This window comes from Leguminivora glycinivorella, chromosome 6 (genome assembly GCF_023078275.1).
Source record: "Leguminivora glycinivorella isolate SPB_JAAS2020 chromosome 6, LegGlyc_1.1, whole genome shotgun sequence".
Lineage (NCBI taxonomy): Eukaryota > Metazoa > Arthropoda > Insecta > Lepidoptera > Tortricidae > Leguminivora > Leguminivora glycinivorella.
The window spans coordinates 6,246,875-6,270,262 of NC_062976.1; the positions used below are offsets into that span (position 1 = coordinate 6,246,875).

The window sequence follows — 23,388 nt, forward strand, 5'->3', positions numbered from 1 at the left end:
AGCATTAACCCTCAATTGACCTTTGACGTCTGCTTTCTCGTACAAATTATACACTATGGGCAATTTTCCGCCTTATTCAATGGCAAAATTCTGTTAAATTTAATACGAAACATTTTTTTATTAAAGTTCAAAATTTTAAAAAGTAGCAGTTTCATGTACATATCTTAACCGCTAAGCTAAAAATGGCTGATGGTTTACAGCTAGTTTCCTTACTTTAAGCATTGGGCCATTTTTACTTTTTGCAAATTATTCATATTAATTTATTCAATGGTAAGAGGTATTTATTAAATTTATTATATCTTGACTGGATTTAGGATTGGTTAGATATACTCGTATTTATCTTGTCAAACCTGTCGCCAATTAGGAACTGTCAAATGTCAATATAAATGCCTGACAGCTATCAGTGGGTAAAGAAACGTCAGGTTTACGTAACAGATCGGATGTCTATGTCTCTATAATACTGCATATTCAGATATGCATCATATGCATAACCGGTATGCAACATGACACTGTTAAAATACTTGATTATTTGATTTATTCGTCTACGATTTTCGCTGCTCAATGCAGCAGAGCTAGCACATGATTGTCGCTACAGTATATCGCCGCGACATAAAACACCCGACTTTTCTTGGTTGCATGAATGACATAAAGACGGGTAACTCTAAGTCGCGACGACACACTCTCGCGCGGCTCGCGCCAATCATGTGCTAGCCCTGCAGCTATTGCTTTCTAATAAATGTCACAAGTGTGGAAGTTAGAGAGTAATGCATGTCAGTTTTGTCTTCAGCTGTCCATAGAACAGTGGAAACTTAGAGCTCATTTAAATGGTACGAGAATTCGCATGCGAGTTTCAATACATTCCATTATTTGTATCTGAATTGATGAACGTCAATGGTCCGCATAATTTAACTAAAATCGTATGCGTTCGCCGTCTTAATGAGCCTTTAAGAGACAGACAAGCCAAGCCTGGGGGCCGATTTTTGAGTCTCATTGTCACTAAAATACCGGTTAAAAACGGTGAATTTCCTATTATTTTCAGTGACAATTTTCTGAATTCGAACGCCGTGAGACTCAAAAATCGGCCCCCTGACCTGACTTCCACTCATCCACCTTGCGTTATCCCGGCATTTGCCGCGGCTCATGGGAGCCTGGGGTCCCATGGGTGGGCTTTGACAACTAATCCCAAGATTTGGCGCAGGCATTAGTTTTACGAAAGCGATTGCCATCTGACCTTCCAACCCAAATTGGAATTAGTCCGATTTCCTCACGATGTTTTCCTTCACCGAAAAAGCGACTGGCAAATATCAAATGACATTTCGCTTATAAGTTCCGAAAAACTCATTGGTACGAGCCGGGGTTCGATCCCGCGACCTCCGGATTGAAAGTCGCACGCTCTTACCGCTAAGCCACCAGCGCTTCACCTATAAACCAATACCTGCCTTCCACTATAAACCAATTATTTCCGCACAGATAGTTTACTCAGCCCATAATTATAAAGAGGAACTATTCTTTCAACTTTACATATTAAAGGCATTAAAACTGTCTACAGCTTACGACGTATCGCTATGTATAAATGTTACGTATCCTTATCAAGTTTGCTCACATGGCCGAGGGTTATTGATCTGAGAGCAACATTGAATTTGCATTAACCTCGTCGCTTGATGCTTCTTACGGTTTTTAAAAATGGCGGAATTCAGTTGCTGGCCAGATAGGAAGCATTTTTACAAATTTGTGTAAGGTACAGCGGGGCAAATCTCGACTAGGGGGACAATTGTAACTGATCCATCTTTTCCCCAGTCGAGATTTGCCCCGCTGTACCTTAGGTCCAATATTTAAGATGTTTATTATTTATTATTTATTTTATTATTTATTTATTGGAAAACCAACAGCACATGAAACATGTTAATAGAAACAAGAGGCCAATTACAGGTTCTCACCGATAGAAATCTTATAGAAATTAACTTCACTAGGTATTAGGTATTACAAGTAGGTATACAAATATGCTTAGACTAGACAAGTACATAAATCTAATGTTAATACAGATGCGAAACAAAAGAAAAAACCGGGAAGATTAAAAAGAAGAAAAATCATCAAGCATACGAAATAGAAAAGAAAACAAAAAATAAAAATTAAAAGGCAAGCTCACATAAAGAATTTAAGATTTAAATTACGCCGTATAGCCTGGGTATTTGCATTAAAGACGTCAATATCGTGCTCTCTAGATAGCCTGTTAAGTGTTCTAGCTGCGCGAACGAGGAAACTGTTACGTCTGTAGTTCGAGGACGCAAAGGGAATCGAAATAGGTGGATTGTACCTTTTAACCCTATTGGGAGTGTTGAACATAATACTACCAAGCAGATCAGGGCAATCAACGCTGCCGCTAGTGATTTTTAGGAAATAAGTAGTGTCAGCGATTTCCCGACGGTGATACAAAGGCAACATATGGTGTTTTTTGCATACACTAACATACTGAGATGAGTTATAAGGAGTACTTAATTTAAAACATAAAAACTTAATAAATTTTCTCTGTATCCGCTCGATCCTGTCTATATAAATATTGTAACAGGGGTTCCAGACCTGGGATGCGTACTCAAGTTTGCTTCGTACGAATGAACAATATAGGATTTTCAACGTCTTAGCTTGTTTAAATTCAGAAGAGCTGCGCATTATGAACCCAAGGGACTTGGTAGCGCTCTTCACGATGCTGTCCACGTGAGAATCAAATAGTAACTTTGAATCATGAACTACGCCTAGATCCTTTAGGAAAGATACTCTCAATAAATTTTGATTATTTAAGGCATAAACAGACATAATCAATGATCGCTGACGAGAGAAAGTAACTACATGACATTTGGAAGGGTTAAGATCTAATTTGTTATCTCTACAATATATACCAAGACGGTCAAGATCGGTTTGAACAAGAGCCACTTCCCGAACTGATTTAATCTCAGCAATAATTTACATATCGTCAGCGAAACAAAGCAACTTAGAAAACCTAAAGCATACAGAGATGTCATCGATAAAAATGTTGAAGAGCAAGGGACCGAGCAAAGATCCTTGTGGAACACCACTTGGAACATTTACCCAACCAGAAACGTAGTTACTCACAACGACTGCTTGGGATCGGTTGTCAATATACGAAGAAAACCACCTCAACAGGTCGCCACTTATACCTATGCGTTGAAGTTTGACAATAAGTAACCTGTGGTCAATACGATCAAACGCTTTACTGTAATCAGTGTAAATGACATCAACCTGATTACCATCGTCCATTGCCCTTGTAACAAAATCGTTTAACAACACTAGGTTAGACACTGTCGATTTGCGTTGCATAAAACCATGTTGATTTTGGTTCAGAGAGTGTTTGATAGCATCATAAACTTGTGCGTATACTATTTTTTCCAAAACTTTTGATAAGATACACAGTTTGGATATAGGTCTATAATTAATTATTTCTAACTTAGACCCTTTTTTGTGCACAGGGGTAATGAATGCGGACTTCCAAATATTCGGAACAACACACTCGCTCAGTGACCGCTTAAACAGTAACTCAATAGGCTTCAATAGTCCTTTAGCGCAGTTTATTAAAAACAGAGCCGGAAGTTCATCAGGACCAGCTGATTTAGAAGGATCAAGATTAAGAAGTAATCGGAAAAGTAAATCAGGATTTACTTCGATATTAAATATTTCGGCTGGTGAGTTAGAATCACTACTAAACGATATTGTGTCTGAACCACTATTGGGTGCGGAAAAGGTTTTGAAGAAGTAGTCAGAGAATGCATTGCAAATATCTGTACCACTTGAAATGACTATGTCACCGTATTTTAAAGAACTAGGTATACCATGAGAACTACTACGCGACTTAATGTAGGTCCAGAACTGCTTAGGATTGCGAGTAATATTACATTCAATTCGATGCATATATGACAGATAACATTCCCGCTCGAGTCTTTTAACACGGTCTCTTAAAATACAAAAAGAGTTATAATCTGACTTATTGTTATAAATTTTATACTTTTTCAAATACTTATTTTTAACTGTTGATTTATGTAATAAAACTATTCTGTCTGTAAAAACTCACACTAAGTTATAAATATATTGTTTTGTTTATGGGAACGAGCAGACAGGTCGCCTGATGGTAAGCGATCACTGCCGCCCATGGTGGTATTGTGTCAGAGTAGTAGGTTAAAAATAGTTTAGATAGAATTAATTAGTTTTTCAATATAACTTTACATTTAATGTATTTTATCGTGCCATGCATCGAGACAATGTGAAGATGGAGAGTTATAAAAAGTGTGATGCGCGGTGCAGACCAATTATCATAAGATATTAGCTATGTTATATTTCTCCAATTTTACTATTTACTTAAGGCCACTATGCACCCCCCGCTTCACTCAAGGTTAGTGGGCTGTCAACTGTCAAATTCCATATAAAATGGTGGGGTAACCTGGGTTAACCCTCCATTTTCGGTGGTGCAAGTGACTCTTAATGAAGGAAAACAGATTGTCCGTATGTTCATTCGGTTGGTAACCGATACATAGACTAGGATGTAATAACTAGAAGGTACCAGTAAGTACATCTCCGACTCGAATAATTAGCAATATAACATTTTTCCCCTCACTAGCTCGGAAACACGTGTTTTGTCCTTTAATACTACCGGGTAAAAACGCATTTTATCCACTAGTGGGTAAAGTACCTTGAATAAAGTCAAATTAACTGTTTTAAAATTGATAAAAGTAGGTGAATCTAGTAATCAAGATGTTTTACCACCTTGGAACTACTGGAAGCAGTGATAAACGCATTTTTTGCGTTGTAGTTTCCTCGCTATAGTGAGGGGAAAAGTTTTGTGTTACACTCGTGTGCAAATGTATATTACTTCTCGTGTGTTAAAAAACTCGCAAGTTCAGGATTCTATTCTAGAACCACTCGCTTCGCTCGTGGTTCAACTATAGAATCCTTTTCACTTGCTCGTTTTTCAATTCCACACTCGGCGTTAAAATACAACTTTGCCCCCTTGTATAACAAAGGTAACTATTACAGGCAGTCTGTACTTTCTGTCCATTGATCAATACTAATGAGTTTGATTTCTTACTTTTTGTCGCCATTTCTATTTTATAACACCATTAAATCGAGTTTCACTTAATAAACGTGCTAAATATATTGTGTTAATACGGGCATGTGTCAAATAAATATGAATTATTACCAATAAAATTGTAAGAGCCTCTAAAAGATTTCACAGACCTATAAACATCGTGCAAAATGGCTGGTTTTCATGATAATCGGACTATACCAATAAACTGCGAAATAAAATAAATGAAGCCACTATCAAATTAATAGTGACCGATTAAATGTTAAAATATATCGTTAACGTAAAATATCCTTATTACCTTAGAAATAGGATATGTTCCGATATATACCACTTTGGTGGTCGCTATCAATTTTATACTGGCTGTAGGTACTCAGGAAATTACTTGGAAATCTGGTTCCTGTTGCTTATTAGATTAACACCGTTTATGATCGAATTGACCGACACTCTGCAGGATTGGGTTTATTCCAAATGTGTTTGATAAGCATTAAAAAAAAAACTGTAAATGTTCAGCAATGCTCATTTTGCACTTCACCTTTGATGTTGGACGACATTCATTGGAATCAATTATCCAAACAAATCAAATGTAGAGGTACAACTGACTTTTCTTGATCGACATGTCCTTGAAGGCTCTCAATAATATGAACTAGTTATTTGTTCTTGAAGGCCTAACTGTATTGAAAATAAACGTGTAATTCGACCGCTAGCTATAATTAACCTGACGAGGCTGTTGGCACGTTCAAGGCTGCCAAACTCAGCAGAAACAATAAATCATCTACAGAACCTATGTGTCAACTTCCTACATTGCGGATTTCTCGCGCTCAACCTGTTTGCACTTTAGAGAAAAAAAAACGAGAACGACTAATCGATAAGAAACGATAATATCATGTGGTTAAAGTTTAATTTTATTCGAGTTGGTACAAATATAGCGTTCGGAAAACAATTTCGCTCTCAACTGCCAGCCAGTACTTGCATTAGCAATTCAGTATGGCGCGTGACCGCGGGCGCGAGAGACGTCTGTCACCGTGGCGAAAGTACAAGCCGGCCGCGTCCGCGAATTTATTTTTCAAATTTCGAACGAAATATTTTTTTTAATTTCGAATACTGCGTTTTCCACGGTTTGTTTAAATAATTGTGATTTGACGTGTTTCGTCAGTAATGGTGGTTGTTTGCGTGAATAGTGCTCGGTTTGTGTGTAGTCTGGATGTATGACCTTAGTATTTCAGGCGTGAAATATGGTCCGTTTCTGAAATAGGTCGCTTGGAACGGGATGTATTTAAGTAACTTGTTAAATCTTCGCTGAAAAAGTGAAGACGTAGGGCTTTTTCAGTCAACGAAAAAGAATTAGAGTGTGCTTTTCTTCCAAAATTTGTATGTAATATTCATTGAATTTTAGTTTATAATTTTTAAGATATCATTTAAATAGTAGGCTTTATTTTAGATAACTATACTACATATCTTATCTACATCTCTCAACTATTTACATGAATTAAAATCAAATACACCACTTATCTCACGTATTTAACTAACACACTGATGATAAAATAAGGAAATACCAACGTTCAAATACCTAACTAAAATACTTTCCATTTCGTTAAAAACTTTCTCATATCATACTGCATTAGCTGTTATTGACATTGCGAATCTAACCACGATTAACGAACGTGGTTTATGTAATTTAAACGTGATAAGTAAATATATTTGCACACTAAGCTGTTTGTTTGCGGTCTACTGTTATCTATGGCATGTTTATCACGCCGAGACATTAGCAAATATGCAGGAAGTTATTTAGCATTCGATAATTATCTTAATCTATGTACAGTCACTAACGCTAACTGACGTGGTCTACGCTGATTCGACGATACGTGTTATATGATAAAATCATGTCGTTCTCATATGTTGCGTGTATTTAACGTTTGACGTGTCATGTGGGTTTTTCTATAGGGATATCGTCTATCGCTCACGAAGTCGAAGGTCTGTCGGCTTCTTGCGTCACGGGTCTACGGATAATTTGGGCTACGAATCGGGAAACTCTTGCTACGGCGTAGCACACGTTGTGCTCTCTGACCTCTACTAATAATTGGTCAAAGATATGCATAAGAGTGCTATGATAAAAAATTAATGACTGTAAAGGCATTCAGATTTAACTATATAAATTAAGTTCAATGTTGATATAATTTTATTATTTGTGCGTAAAGGTGTAATGAGAGTAATATGATAGCAATAGAGGGGCCGTCCATAAATTACGTCATCGATTTTTTCAGATTTTAGACCCCCCCCCCTATAATCATCCTATCGTCATATCTTAATGACCCCCCCCCCCCTTCTCCCAAAATTGACGTCATTACCAGTTTGACAAAATAAAACATTGCAGATTTGAGAAAAATAGGGTATTATATGATTAAAACACTTGGTTATAGAATCATCTTTTATTATTTTTACTTTGGCAATAATCATTGATATAATATAACTACTTATTTTTTACTTATGTTTATTATGAGTTATTTTAGTATTGTATGCGCCTTAGCCGCCTCTCACATTTGCAGTCTCACTTACTAGGTGTGCTGGAAGAAATTTCTTTTTAGAAATAATCTTTTTGTACGTGAAAAATAAACTATAAATAAATAAATAAGAATGACGTCAATTTCGAAACACTCCCCCCCCCCCATCTATCATTTACCGTCATCCGCAGACCAACCCCCCCCCCCCCCTAATTTAGAATGACGTAATTTATGGACGGCCCCAGAATAGTTTTACATGTAAATGGTGTCAAACTTGATTTCGAAGATCATGTAGCTACCATTAGCTTTTTAGGGTTCCGTACCAAAAAGGTACAACAGGAACCCTTATGGTGCGACTCTGTCCGTCTGTCTGTCCGTCTGTCACATTCCTAAATATCTCGAGAACTACTAATGCTATCAACTTGAAATTTGGAATAGTTGTGAACATTGTAAACCTCTACAAATAGAAAGTATAATTTTTTTAAATATATTAATTTTAATTGTAGAAAATGGCCAAAATGAAAGGGGGGCAAACTGTAAATTTCAAGTTACTAGGTCAAGTGGGGTATCGTTGGAAAGAGCTCAAATTGAACGTAAATAAACTATTTTTTATAATTTTTTTGTTGTGGAAAAAAAAAGAATTTTGAAGGAAAATGTAAAAAGAAATACCGTTCCCCCCCTTATCTCCGAAGTTTACCAACGAAAAATTATGAAAATTTTAGTAAACATTGGTTTTATGCTATATATTACAGGAAAAATATAATCGTGTTTGTATTTTGAATACTTTTTTTTTAATTCACAAAAAACTTTTCAGATTTTTACTTTCAATTTACCCACCCTTGCGGATGTATATCGTACTTAAAATTAATACGAGATGTTACGTAAACCATCTTCTGTCCAATAAAGTAAAAACTGTTATTTCGGTTAACATTATAAAGAATTATCCCTGAAAAACCAGGTCGCCCAAATTAGTTAGCAAATTGACCGGGAGATGGCGCTATACACTATAATACTCATTAGTGCCTATGCTTTTGTCTTCTAGTCAAGTCATTAGAGTTATATGAAAATATGAGATTATTTTTACTAGGTAGTTTGAAAGAAAGTTTGTACGGAACCCTCGGTGGGCGAGTCCGACTCGCACTTGGCCGGTTTTTTTATTATTTCACGAGTGCAGTGCTATTGACGTATGCGCAAGACAGGTTTATCACCGTCGGAAAGTGCCGGATAATTTCGTAAATGAGCATTTCTTTTTTTTTGCCACTTATGAAGTGTGATATTTTTGAAAAAAAAAAATACTATTTCTACTCAGAATTACTAGCTTTTTCAATCCTAGTAGTTAAAAAAATTGTCCCATACGATTTTTTCTTATTTTGTTACCATTTTCCGTACATGTTGTATGGGGTAACAAAAGAGGAAGGTAACAAAAATGTATGGAAATTCTAGGACACTTTTGTCTCCCAGCGAGATTGAAAGTACTCGTGATTCTGAGTACAATGGACCTAAAATTCCCTAAAACAATAAAAAAAAAATATTGGCAAAAAAAAATGCTCAAATAACAAGTGCAAGAATATCCTAAGCGGATATTTATAACAAGAAAACAAATGTGTTTAATTCTGTGGCATATTTGCAAGGGCCTATTGCATATGAACTAGGTATTACAATTTACAATAACTGCTCAAGTGCTCACCCTGATGGGGCGATCTGCATGATTCACATCGACACGACAGTTTCAATGAAATTTTCAACCGTAATGCATTCTGCGGGCCTTACACGCTAGTGTAACATAGCTTATCGCGTCGGTACACCATCTGTAAACTTGTGCGAATAGGACGCCTCGACGCAATAGCATGCTAGGCCCGCTGCCCTAAAAACCTGAGAGTACCTAATAAAAACTACCATAAAACGAATAAAACTATAAACTTTACAGTTTATAGTATAAAGAATCTGATTAAGTCTGCAATAACCATAATACGTTTAATTACACCGTTTAACAATTTTGATTACTTACGTCTTTGTTCTTATATATATTTACAACGTAATTAACAATTGAAAACCACTTTCCATCGCAATAAAAGGTAAAAGTTTCAAATATAATAGTGACTATAAAATTAACTGTTATATCGACAGTCCGTCTCAGCAACGCAAATACTTTGACAGGCCCATTCAGCGGAGTCTTTATTGAATGTCAGTATTGGATTGGTTAAAGTTTATAGTGTATAGATTTATTTGACAGTTTTACTGCGGTGAAATGGTTCTGGGTATTAGTGATTAGTGAAATCTGAAGTGTTCCTTATGGAGAGAGAGTGCCGATGATTATTAATTAGTTTCCAGTAGCCTTAGGCCTTATGGTCATGTCGTCTTAAATACATATACTCGTACCTATCAAATAAGCTACCGAAGCAAAAGGGTACTTGACTACTTATCAGATCAGCTCCTTTTTTGAACTGTTAATAGTTATTTTCATTTACAAGGGGGCAAAGTTCTTACCCGAGCAAGCGAAAAATTCCAATATTTAAGACGATACAGGAGGGGTCAATTCTCCATACAAACGCTCTCGACTATTTTCTTCCTGGTTTTTGAAGATAGAGCAATGATTTTTTCAACACAGTTTTGATTTTTTTGATATTCTTATATTTAAAGACGGTAGAGCCCATCAAAAATTTCCAAAAACGGCCTTATTGATTCACTTCACTTGTACATTCATGAGTATATCTTTATAAAGCGGATACACTGACACCATAAGGTGCAAGTGCAAGAATTACCAAGATATGATTGATATAGATGGCGCCCTGCTTGGTAGAATTCGTACAAGCTTCATTTAAAGCGCGTAAACTACAGCTCGACTTGCGACGCATTCGTTAGATGTTCATTCACTTGTACATTTATGAATGCATCTTTATAAAGCCGATACACTGACACTTCCAATAGATGCGTAAGGAAACCATGACACAGGAAACGCGGCTCATTCCACGGCTGGAGCGATCACGGCCGGAAATTCCTCTGATCTGGCGATGAGTGCGATTCCTCGCGACACTTTTAACACTTATTTTTATTTAGATGGGTCTATAGTGTTGGTTGGTTGTCAAGCATAACATTTTCCAAGTGCCTAATCCTGGTTATGAGACTTTTTCAACAAATCTGTTTTTAAAGACACACACGGGTCGAACGCGATAAAATAACATTATTTTACCTTTTTTGCAACGTTTGATCAACTGTCAGTGGGAAGCTTTACTAACTGGGCATTCGTATTTATTCCACACGAAATAAAAAAATGCAAATCTAACCAATGTAACAAACTAGACAATTACCTAATACAATATCGCCCCACCAGACCCGGATACCGTCCTGCAACACAAGAATCCTAGCAACATATCAATTTCTGGTAAATAATTTATTAAAATACGAGAATGACTATAGGTACTGTACTCGCAAATGATTTCCTAGCAGAATTCGCTTCCACTCATAAATCCGTTATCTCTCCGTCACTCAATCTGGGGGACACCGCGATATGTGAACAAAAACATAAAAATGTTAATCGAAACTTGGAAAAAGGTGGAAATGTTAATATGGACGCATGATAGTGGAAGTGTCGACTTGTTCACGCTCTGATTCTCACGTTGTTTCAATGAAGGCATTCTTTGTGATGACAGTAAAAGTAATTGATTGACCGTAAAACAATCTAGCCGCTGAAAAATGGCGCCTGACATTGACAATTCACCGCACATTTCCGGTCCGAAGAGTAAATATTTATGCTATAATACTACGATGTAGTAGTACCTAGTAATTACTGATTCATAAAAGTACATGAAAAAAAACAGTGTCAAGCGTCTACGATGTTATGATCTTCAGACTAAGACGTAAGGATATAAGATGTCGTAAATCTTCAGATAAGCATTTGCAGAAAACTATATATATGACTATCATTGTCTTCTTGAATAAGCCCCCCTACCATCTATTCACGAATTGGAGAAACATGACGTAGCTACGAAAAAAAGAGTTATATTATTATGCGAGATTACTCTGAATATTTTCACCCTAAATAAAAATCCTTTCTAATATCATAATTAATAGGTACACGTACCTATATCAGAATATTAACTTATACGGCAGATGGTTGCCGTTAACCTAGTCACTATCGCTAATATATTGGAATTGGAATCCGCGTCCAATTAATGGCGAAAGAAAACCTGCTATATCCTTACTTAGACATACAATCCCACAGCCTTCCATGGAATGATTTAGAACTACCTATGAGCCTATGACACGTACAACGCGCTTATAAATGTTATTCAATACAATTAGAATTCAATTGAGTTTGTAAATACTGTGACAGTTCTCTGATATTCGAATTTGCTTATACTTCTATCAAACAGTTACTCCTTATAAAGCGGTGTTGCGCGTATTTTGTCTGACTTTATCTAATCTGAATACCATTATACTATGGAAACGGATTATTTCCCTATGTTTCGGATTTTTACAGTAGTAAGTTTGAACACTAATCTTCTTCTTCTTCTTCCTATCCTTATCCCATGTTATGTAGAGTCGGTAGCTGGAACACAAACAAAACGAGAAAATGATGAGTAGGTTAAAGAGTTAAAGACACAATAAGCATGTTTTATTAATCTTTTGTTTTAATCCGCGTTGATCGTCCCTACTTGAACTGTTGTTTCAAAACTTCATTCTACATTACAAGAACTAGATCCCTGTTTTACATAATGTTTACAACTTACAAGAAACGTAAAAACTGTAAAAAGGTCGTAAAACTGGCCAGCTAGAGCACGTAGCTCTTTGGATGTTGATGCATGCCTGATGGAAGCACGTTTACATTAAACTGGGTCAATGTTTGCGTTACTCAAATTATTCTTTATCCACTCAATTTTGTTGCGTTTTTGATGGTTGGCAGTTTTTGATATTTAAAATAAATAATTACAAATTACTAATCATTTATTCAGCAAATAGGCCACAGGGGCACTTTTACACGTCAATGTACAAGTTGAACTGAAATTACAATTGATAATACTAATTCTAAGTTCTAACTAAAGTATTACGCTACTACAATGATTAGAGATGTATAAGGTCTCTAAATGTCGATATTCAACTAAAAACTACACATAATAATATAGAAAAGTACAAATACAAAAAAAGAAGTCTAAAATTACTTTAGAGATGCAAATGACTATAAATGTCACAACTAAAGATAACATGTATACTTAATCTAATTATCCTTAGAGATGTATAGGGTCTCCAAGAGTCAAAATCGTATAGGTAATCAAAATATTAACTAAAAGAAAAGAAACAAACGAGAACCGAATAAAGTGTCCTTATTATGAATCCTTCAAAAATATTTACCTGTAGTTCATAGTAAGACCAATTACATACTTTTATTCTGTAAAGCTTCATCATGACTCTTTTGCATGACTGACTTCTTTTTAGTTTGCATTGTTTAGTTTAGCTACTTACTAGCTAACCTTTAGCTATATTTTTTAAACGTTTCACACCATTTCCAACCTTTAGTTGTTTTGTTTTAAAACAGCTTTGGTAAATACCTATACATCGTGTTTCCATTGTCTTTATGAACAGAGCTGCACCAAGCGGCATGTTTTCTGTATTCTTACTGTTCGTCGCATTTATTTTCTATTCATTTAGCATCTCACAAATCTCTTTTTACACGGCTGTCTGTCAGACACACTACATAATATCACGCCTGTGCGTGCTACGCAGTGTTACATTAAGATTCTTCATATTCTCGGGACACTTTTTGTCCATACCTTTCTTTTTGCCGAGTTGCAGAATTCACACCTCCAGCCATTACGTGACATACGGGTATGTGTCGATTACGCAAGTCACGGAAAAGTTTAATTACATTTAACGTAATTAATGTTACTAACGTTGTACATGTTTTAATGGAATGACAGCGTGGAGGGAAACTTTGAGAATACAAGCACTTTTATAAATACTTTCGTGTATGAACTCCACTATATTTTTACACTAATTTGGTAATTAATTGCTAAGTGTATATTAAAAAAAATCTCCCAGTTTTCAAGAAACAGAAACAGCTGTAATTTGTTCAATTGTACAAATTACTAGTATAACGAATTAAAGTAACGAAAACGTAATGTGCATAAGACCGTTTATTTAGTTCGTCTACGCTGTCAAGCTCTTTACTTATTTTAAATTTTGGCCCTGTAATATATACCTACACAAACTTGACACTTGACTTGCAGGCCTAGCACATGATGGCCGCGGGTGTATTTCGCCGCGAGATAGACTACCTGTCCTTATGTCATTAATACAATTAGACAAAGACGTGTCATCTATCTCGCGGCGACATACTCCCGCGGCCATCATGTGCTAGGCCTACTGTCTGTGTCAGTGATCTTATCCCTATCAGTGATACTTTTTAATTCTGAAATCCATACACTGTCGAATAATTCGCAATAAAAATCTAAAGCCACAATGCAATCTGCACTCGTCAGTGCCAATTCCGAATCAGCTGTAAACAAGCCATTTCTGGCTTAGCAGTTAAGTAACACGAAACTCTACGCATAACTTAAGATTTAGTACTTTAATACTTAAATTAAAAAAAAAACCTGAAGAAACTTTATATAAAATTCGATTCAAAGTATTTGAAACGGTGTCAGTGCACTGAAACTCCGAAGATCATCCTATAAATAAATCAGATATCCCGAGATCCCGACAGATACGTCCCGCGGAATAAACGGTCTTTTCTTTTACATCCTTTACGATTAGTTAATCTTTAACTTCCAAGCCATTGCTATTTTTAGAGACATTGTCGGTAAAGCTTTGTAGGCATGAGCTACAAATTGTATCAACTAGCTGTTCAAAAACTCTACTTCTCTCCAAATTGCATATGGAATTGTTAAAATGAAACTTCGTTTGAAAGGTATCCCATTGGGCCATCCCATTCGTTTTTGTCAGTTATTTAGCCCCTTTTTGTTTACGACACTGATTATAATTTCGCCTCTTTAATCATATTAGAAATACGCAGAAATCAGAAAATTATGACTGTAGTATGATAACTTCGCTGAAACTGCTTCAGTTGAAATTTTGATAACCCAGCCGGCGTATAATGCTGCCAATTTTATCACTTATCCACGTGGATAAAGCATCCGTCACGTTTTAGCAAGTATGTCAGTGTGAGAGTGACAGATGTCTTATCCACGTGGATAAGTGATAAAATTGGCAGCATGATACGCCGGCAGGGAAGAACATAAGATGTATAACATCTTACTGAAAACAACTTACTGAAATCATTATTCATACGAGGGATCTACTCGTAGGACCTATGACCTATGTATGATGTATGAGTCAATTCACAATAAGCATCGGGTTGCGGTAGGTCAATGTTCAATTCACAGAGGGCTTTGTCTTTGCGACGGCTGTTCCTTCTATTGTTACAACTATTTGTAATTGAGAACATTTTGTTACAGATTTTGAACTTCTTATGTAGAGTCCAGCAGGGTTAGCACATGATTGCCGCGGGAGTATGTCGCCGCGAGATAGACTGCCCGTTCTTATGTCATTTATACAGTTAGAAGAAGACGTGTGATCTATCTCACGGCGACATACTCTCGCGGCCATCATGTGCTAGGCCTACTGTATTTTTTTAAGTTCCGTATATTGATTTTGAAGTAAATCTTTATCTCAACAGTCTTAAGATTATTATACAACTGTCAACTGCGTATTATTTATAGTAAATAACAAATAGTAGATAATTTCAGCGCTTAGATTATAAATGTCCATTAGATTTTATGAAGGCAATCAATGCCAGATATATTTCGTGTTATCTAAGTCGCTTACATTCGCGGAAGGGGAAGGAAATTATTATTAATAAACACACCATAATATCGGGTTTCTATTTACAAACCGTTTTTTTTTTCATTTGCCTATTATTATAGCGGATGAAATAAAAAGGAGTAGTCATACAACTGACGTAATATCGCTAATGTCTATGGAACAGCCAAGTTTTTTTCACAATTTCACCATTGGTCAGTATTATGACCTCGAAAGTAACTGTGCATATATGACTGGTCTTTTTTGTTTCATCCTGTATTTAATATTATTACAAATGTATTCCATGGATGCGCTTATGAACGGATAGGCTGTAATCTCTAGTCAATAACTTGTAACTCAACAGCTCTCATGTAACAACCGAATAACCAACTGGTCGAATAACCAACCGAAGTTCCAATCGTCTACGGGTATTTAGCGTAAGTTGTTAACAAAAAAAACTCACTGTCAGTTTTGTGCCGATAATTGACAACGTTTCAAAATTTTCAATGTCCCTAAATCGAAAACCATTTCGAGATATACGCTTGTAGATCACATAAATATTTTTTTTTCCGTATTTTTAGTATAAAAAATCTTAAAAATAGTTTAAAGGGGAAGTGACGTCAAATAGCTGATTTAGAGCTGCCACTATAACAAAAAATCTTCCAGTTGGGATGTCACTTGAGTTTGACAGTGACACTTATCACAGTTCGTAGCAAAGATATTAAAAATTTCATGGCTTAGTTTATGGTTCGTAGTCATTCACTATTGGTTGACAGTGACACTTGACAGTCAGACATACCGGACTGTTTGAGCTGACTGTTAAAACTTTTTTTTAGAAATGATTTTGTCGTTTTCTTAGGTGTATGAAACAACACATGTGACGTCACGAAGCTGTGTCTTGACGTTTGTAACTTACGCTCTTTCTGCTCGGAGTAGTAATAAGAAGGGATTTTCTCATTAAAATAGAAGTTTTTGGAAAAAAAAAAAATACGTGTATCTTTTAGTATTGAGTTCTTTCAAGCCAAACAATAAAAAGTAGTACTCAAAAATATGAAATGTTGTCAATTAAGAATGAAATTTCAATGAAAATATTGGTTTTGTGTTAATTACATTAACTTTAAGCGATAATCTACATTCAGAATGTGAAAAAAGTAAATTTTTAAACAGATTTTATTCTTAATTTTCGTCACAAAACTGACAGCGAGTTAATTTTTGTTACCAACTTTTGCTAATTGGGGGGACCCAAATTCTGAAAATGCCTCTTCGCTCCTTAGCTAACGAAACGCAAATAATTATCAGTGTCTCACTAATATGAAAGAGCAATAGAAAGAGACACTGCCTTTTAGTATCGTAGCAGAAGCAATCGTCACTTTGCTAGTTGTTGCTAAACAAACTTATTTATCTGTACAGAACAGTCGATTAAGTTACAACCGCTAACAATGCAAGCACTCTATTTATGACTCTGTTTCCTACTACTTTCGCAACGCTATTAACTACACCTACACCGAGGACACTGCAGGGGCAATAACAGTGAAATATGTTTATTAATCCGCAGTTACATTAGTTACTGGCTCACATTTGCTCACACTTTGGTTCTTGAGAGGAAAGGGGATGACGGTTACATATATGTAAATGTAGTCCCCATTTGAATCACTTGGGTAATGAGTAATGACACTAAAAAAAATACTCGTTATTTTGTGAGGTAAATACATTTTCACCACACCAACTGGTAAAGGCTTACTTTGCTATTCGAAAACAGATAGCAAAATTGCATTTTATCCACAAGAGTGCAAAGTAATTTCATACAAATTTTAACTTAATGTCTTAAGCTAGCTGGTAGAATTTACTTATAAATGATGATTTTGAATCGTAAATATTGAATACATTAATGGAATTGATTTAATTTGATGTTTTATAGTTAGTATTTTGTTCGTGTTGGTGTGGTGAAAAATTTTGTGTTTCCCTCGGTGGCAAAGTTTGTGTAACCTTCGTGCCTTGATACCCTCGCAACGCTCAAGATTCGACTTATTGAACCACGAGCGTAGCGAGTCTTTCGCTTGCTCGGTTATTAATATTGGCACGTGCGGTTAAACAACAACTTTGCCCCCTTGTAAAACAAATAACTATTTCCCCTCACTAGCTCGGAAACACGTGTTTTGTCCTTTAATACCAGCTGGTAAAAACGCATTTTATCCACTAGTGGGTAAGTAAAGTAATTTGACCTTGAATAAAGTCAAATTAACTGCTTTAAAATTGATAACAGTTGGTGAATCTAGTAATAAAGATGATATACCACCTGTGGAACTACTGGAAGCAGTGATAAACGCATTTTTGCGTTGTAGTTTCCTCGCTATAGTGAGGGGAAAAGTTTTGTGTTACACTCGGGTGAGTCGGGTGCAAATGCAAGTTCAGGATTCTAGAAATTCTAGAACCACTCGCTTCGCTCGTGGTTCAACTATAGAATCCTTTCGCTTGCTCGTTTTTCAATTTCACACTCGGCGTTAAAATACAACTTTGCCCCCTTGTATAACAAATAACTATTGTAATATTGAGCCACTATAGTTATGTCGGTAACCCTGAAATATCACCAACATGTTTCCCGTGATATAGGGATAGGTTCCATAGTAAAAACTGTTCATTCATACCTATTCGCACTCGCCTCATAAAGGCCTGAACATCTTTACAAGCCCATGTTTCATAAATATTTTTATTCACACTTTTGAAATTGGGACGTTTGCTGATTAGGATGTTTGAACACAACTGTACCTATAGTTAAAGTGTTTCTTTTGCTGCTGAATGTACCTGATGAATTCCACTACTAAATGTACCGAGTACATCCTAAAGTAACATTGCATAAGGACACAATGGCTAATAAATAGCTAAAATGGTCCTAAGTTCGTTACATTTCGCCCACCGGGCGGTGGGTGGTATACGTGGGTTGGGTTTGATTTGATCTAATACTGGTTGCCATACCAGATTAGTCAGTGATCTCTAATCTTTGTTATATTGACACATATTAGGTCAGATAATGTTTCAATAACTGTAACAAAAGATTTTTAAGAGGCACCCTGAATACTGATATTCTCTCCGATAACCATCCCGATATTCCGTTCTTTGAGCTCAAAATCACTGGCAGAAAGGTATAACTGATGATGATAAAAAGTAAAAAAATGCTGTGTAAATTTTAATTTTACCACAAACCGACATTTGGAACATACTTGTTAGATAGACATTGGACACTGCTGTCGATGAGTAGAAAGAGCCTTTTGGGACACAAGGATTTTTATCGAATTTTCAATATTATTCCGAAAACGCCCTTTTACTAAAGTCAAGTACACCATCCTAAGGGAACACATGTACCTATCCATCAAGTGTAACGGTCTTACTTAGTATGCGCCAGACACCACCTGTCCGGTTTTAGCACCAGCCGCCCTTTTCCCTCCTGCTGTTGAAGCATCAGTTAGAGTGAGACAGCATTTAAAGTTATTCGTTCCGTATTCCGTTATAGGTTTTCAGAATCCCCGTGCGTGGCCTTTGAATTGTAATTAGAAGTTTATTAGTTAAGTACGTACGAGTAGATATCGAACAACATGCAATAGACTTCAAAAAAAAGGTTCTTAAAAGGTCGTGGTCGGGGGTTTTTTCAAAATTCTAATTTTTGTGGTTAGGTTATGGTATGAAGAAAACACTGATCCAAAGCGGTTTATGTTTTCAGGTTTTTAAAATAGAAAACGTTTGCCTTTAGATATTTATAGCATATGCTATTATGTTTCCCTTTCTCAGTGCATGCACCAAAACATGCAACTTTTACTGATACCCCAGTCCCTATTACATGAACGTACGCTCACGATTCTATAATTGTGTTATCCAACTGATTTAATCAGTGTCGCCTTTACACGTTCTTTAGCCAACTGCCATTATAACCGCCGTATATGGATAATTACGAAATTCCTAAATCAGACACTCAGGTCTAACTTTAAAACCTGTTAAATGAAATTACTTTCTAAGAGTAGTATAAATTATATTGGAATTGGAAATATAAGCTTATCTAGGGCTTAATAAAGTTGAAAATGTAGTAGGGTCAAAAAGATTTAGTATAAACATCACATATCGGACAATAATGTTAAGGTACAGCGGGGCATATCTCGATTGGGGGCAAATGTAACTGGTCCATTTTTTCCATGTTTTACAATGTTATACCGGTTATATATGGTAGGCGTGTTCAGTGGATACATGTAGAACTCAACATCATAGTGTAATAATGGAAAAAATGGATCGGTTACAATTGCCCCCCAGTCGAGATTTGCCCCGCTGTACCTTATATAAGTTTACGACTTTGGTACATTCGGATATGTTTCCCGTCATTTTTAACCCCCGAGGCAAAAACGAAGGGGTGTTATAAGTTTGACGTGTCTGTCTGTCTGTCTGTCTGTCTGTCTGTCTGTCTGTCTGTTTGTCTGTCTGTGTGTGTGTCTGTCTGTGGCATCGTAGCTCCCGAACGGATGAACCGATTTTGATTTAGTTTTTTTTGTCTGAAAGCTGAGTTAGTCGGGAGTGTTCTTAGCCATGTTTCATGAAAATCGGTCCACTATGTCGCGGTCGGGGGTTTTTTCAAAATTTTAATTTTGTGGTTAGGTTATAGCTCTAGATTTTTTGTAATATCCACATGAGAGATATAACCATTTAACATACTATAAAATCTGTTTGACCCATGCAGTATGGGTTATTGAAGCAAAGATCACTTGCCAGATAAGAAATACAACCTACATATAAAAGTTATAATAAAACTCCTGCTCACACGCGTAGGTGATTCAATGCAATATGCATATGAATTTATTATGAGAGCTCGCTCGTGTTTTAGTTGCGTGAATTTTTGCGTCGTGCTGCGTGTAGAAAATGATAAAAGTTGGCAATAAAAGTTAAAGTAGGATGAGGAGCGTTGTATTTGTTTATTTATTATGCGTTATGAACTCAAAAGACAAATACAAATAGTGGCAAAGAAAATGAGCATACTATATATGAATTCCATCATCGCAAATATGATTCTTTTTAACCCTCGACGCAAAACCGACGACGGGTGTTATAAGTTTGACGTGTCTGTCTGTCTGTCCATCTGTCTATCTGTCTGTCTATTTGTTTGTCTGTCTGTGTGCGTGTCTGTCTGTGGCATCGTAGCTCCCGAACGGATGAACCGATTTAAATTTAGTTTTTTTTTGCCTGAAAGCTGAGTTAGTCGGGAGTGTTCTTAGCCAGGTTTCATGAAAATCGGTCTACTATTTCGCGGTCGGAGGTTTTTTCAATTAATTAATTTTGTGGTTATAATTAATGTGTTCTAAGGCCACGCACGGGGATTCCATCTAGTTTGATATTATCATTCAATCTGTGCAAAATTATGTGTTTATTGCGATGTAGAACTTTCAAAATACCGGATAGAGTAGGCTAGTCTGTGACTTGAAACGGTCTAAATGACATCGGTATATCACGGACAGGAACTGACTTAGGATTAGTAATATAAAGCTACTTAAATGCTGCCTTCCAGGCATGTTTCGAAAAGGTTTATTCAGGAATAATAATATAAAGGGCCGTCAAATTATCCGTTCACTGGGCTATATCAGCCGGTCAGTTATTCGCCACTGTTAGTTTTTGCGATCAACTTAGCAACAAGCGAACTGTTCATGTCGGTCTCAACCTCAACTCTCGATTTTTGACGTCAGACTTTATTTGTGATGGAATATCGCATCATTAATTAAAAAAATACCATTGTTAGTCGGACCTCATTAGACTTATGGCAAACACAGATCTATTGAAGAATGTTTACCTTCTACTAAAATATTTCGTTAACGGTTACTTTTATAAATAATGTTTTGCTCAATGCCAAACCTACTCACGTGGTTCCCACGCAAGGACAATGCACAATTTAGACAACGATTGCATATTGTCCGCTATTCTGTATTTACTCATATGATCGATGGAAAAAAGACTATAATATCTTCAGTAACATTTATGTGGTGTGAGAAAAACTTAGTTTTGCTTCTCTATTCCTTAGAATTGTTTAAACCTTATTTTTAAGACATAACCAATATAACCATTCAAGGCAATCAGCAATCACTAAACTAACACTACTCAACTACATATTATTAAAAACTTTAGTATGTACTGTATAGTTATCACATTTACTAAAACCAGTACTTAAATCTGTCATTGCTTCTTTCTTTTGTACCTTATAATATAATGGTCGAGTTAATTGCTATTGGAAGTCCATTAGTTATCCCTTTACACAGCACCGTAGCCGTTTAATATGTATCGAGGCTGCAGTACAAAATAGCTATAAATTGTTTTAGATGGGCTCAATCGGCTCGTAAACCATGTTTCTACGCCCTTTTGATTAAATAGTTTCTCTGTAATCTAACCTTGAATATCAAACCGGAGAGATACTTAGTCACAAGCTTTCTGCCGCTTTTCATTCATGGTTTGAAGTTTATGTGGGATAAGCTAGATGAGCGTTTTCCAAAAATACTGATTCTCTTTCTGAGTCCTTATCTGGGATAAAATATCCGAGCCATAAACAATACTTACTTCACTGGCTCAGCGACACAAAAAGGATCTTGGCCTCCGACACAAGAGATCGCCACTCTACGATATCCTGCGCCACTTCACGCCAGTTGGGTACACAGAGAGCGGACAGGTCAATCAGGGCGCCTCGCACCAGCGATATTTTCCACCCGGGTGCAACACATATGCTCTTCTCACACCACGATCCTCTCCCATCCTTTCCAGGTGGCCGAGCCAGCGGAGTCGTGTGGCTTTGATCTCGCCAATTTTATTAGGCACCGCCATTTGCTCTTCCAGCTCACTATTTTCCCTACTCCTCCAGGTGCCATAAACAATAGCTGCAAAAAATAAGAACGAACATTTCGAATCATCACTTTTTAGTGGTTGTATAATAAACCGCAGACAAATTGTTTTAATAAGCAGATTAAGGGCCAGTTGCATCAACCACATTTTACAGACACATCATCGTCACGCAGCAGACGTCTATGGAACTTCCCTCCCATACAATAAAATTTAACGAACGCTTTAACGATGACATACGGTTTGATGTAACCGGCCCTTAGGTATAAAAACCCGGATGGGTAAGGAACAGGTTTTTAGGTGTATTTCTTTGGTAAAATTGTATAGGAGGTGCTATCACGCATTGCTCACAACTAAGAGTACCTATACCATACCTACAGTGCACAGTTAAAACACCTAGCTTTTAAATGATCGTGCAACTTGCAAGTACAGCGACTGGTTCTAATTAGAATTTAGGGAGACACCCTGACCTGGTGGCCTCGGTTATAGCTTTAACCGCGAAAGCTGAACATGGTTCGAATCCAGGCTTGTGAAATGGCGAACTATGTCACTTTTTCTTTAGTATTATGATTCTATTCGATTTAATTCAAATGCTTAAGAATGTAGGGTAATTCGGAAAGGATCTGCAGAATAGACGACCGAAGTAGTTACTTATTATTTCATGATTTATTACTCTCTCCCATTCACCATATTCCCGGACAGCATCTGACAATGAACTGTCACAGCGCCTATAATTGGCCCGGCGCGAATTGGCCAATAGAACCCAACCCGTCTGGTCTGCCCACGGCGGCCGTTGCACTCGAGAAAGCTGGCCCTGATATGACAATATGGCGTTCCAATCGCAGAGACCCTATATCTGTTTAAACTGTTGTGCGAATTATGAAAATTTTAGTAACTATGTGTGAACATTCTCTACTAACTAGACAACTAGTAAGTCAAAGATAGACTATCGGTGCTGTTACACGGGCAATACAATTGCCAGCAACCAGCAATCTACATACCATTGCCGCGTTTGTTCAATACGCACCAACTAACTATGGAGCAAACGCGTCAATGTTAAGTATGTAAATTTCTTGGAATTGTGTTGCGCGTGTAAGTTGAGCAAGGGAAAGATCCACTCGGTTGGATATTTCTCGTGGATCGACAATACCATGA

The 23,388-nt window shown here is 36.6% G+C and overlaps 1 protein-coding gene across 2 annotated transcripts in view; it reads left to right on the top strand.

Annotated features, from left to right (window-relative positions):
- LOC125226863 (SUN domain-containing ossification factor) overlaps positions 1-23,388 on the top strand; it is a 94,650-nt gene that overhangs the window by 51,593 nt on the left and 19,669 nt on the right. The window contains exon 1 of one of the 2 annotated variants that reach the window (XM_048131006.1): positions 6,078-6,204. The exons of the other annotated variant lie outside the window; for it this stretch is intronic. The gene's annotated coding sequence lies outside the window, so the exon portion shown is untranslated. Of the gene's footprint in view, positions 1-6,077; positions 6,205-23,388 lie in introns of those variants that run through there. 2 annotated transcript variants of the gene reach the window in all.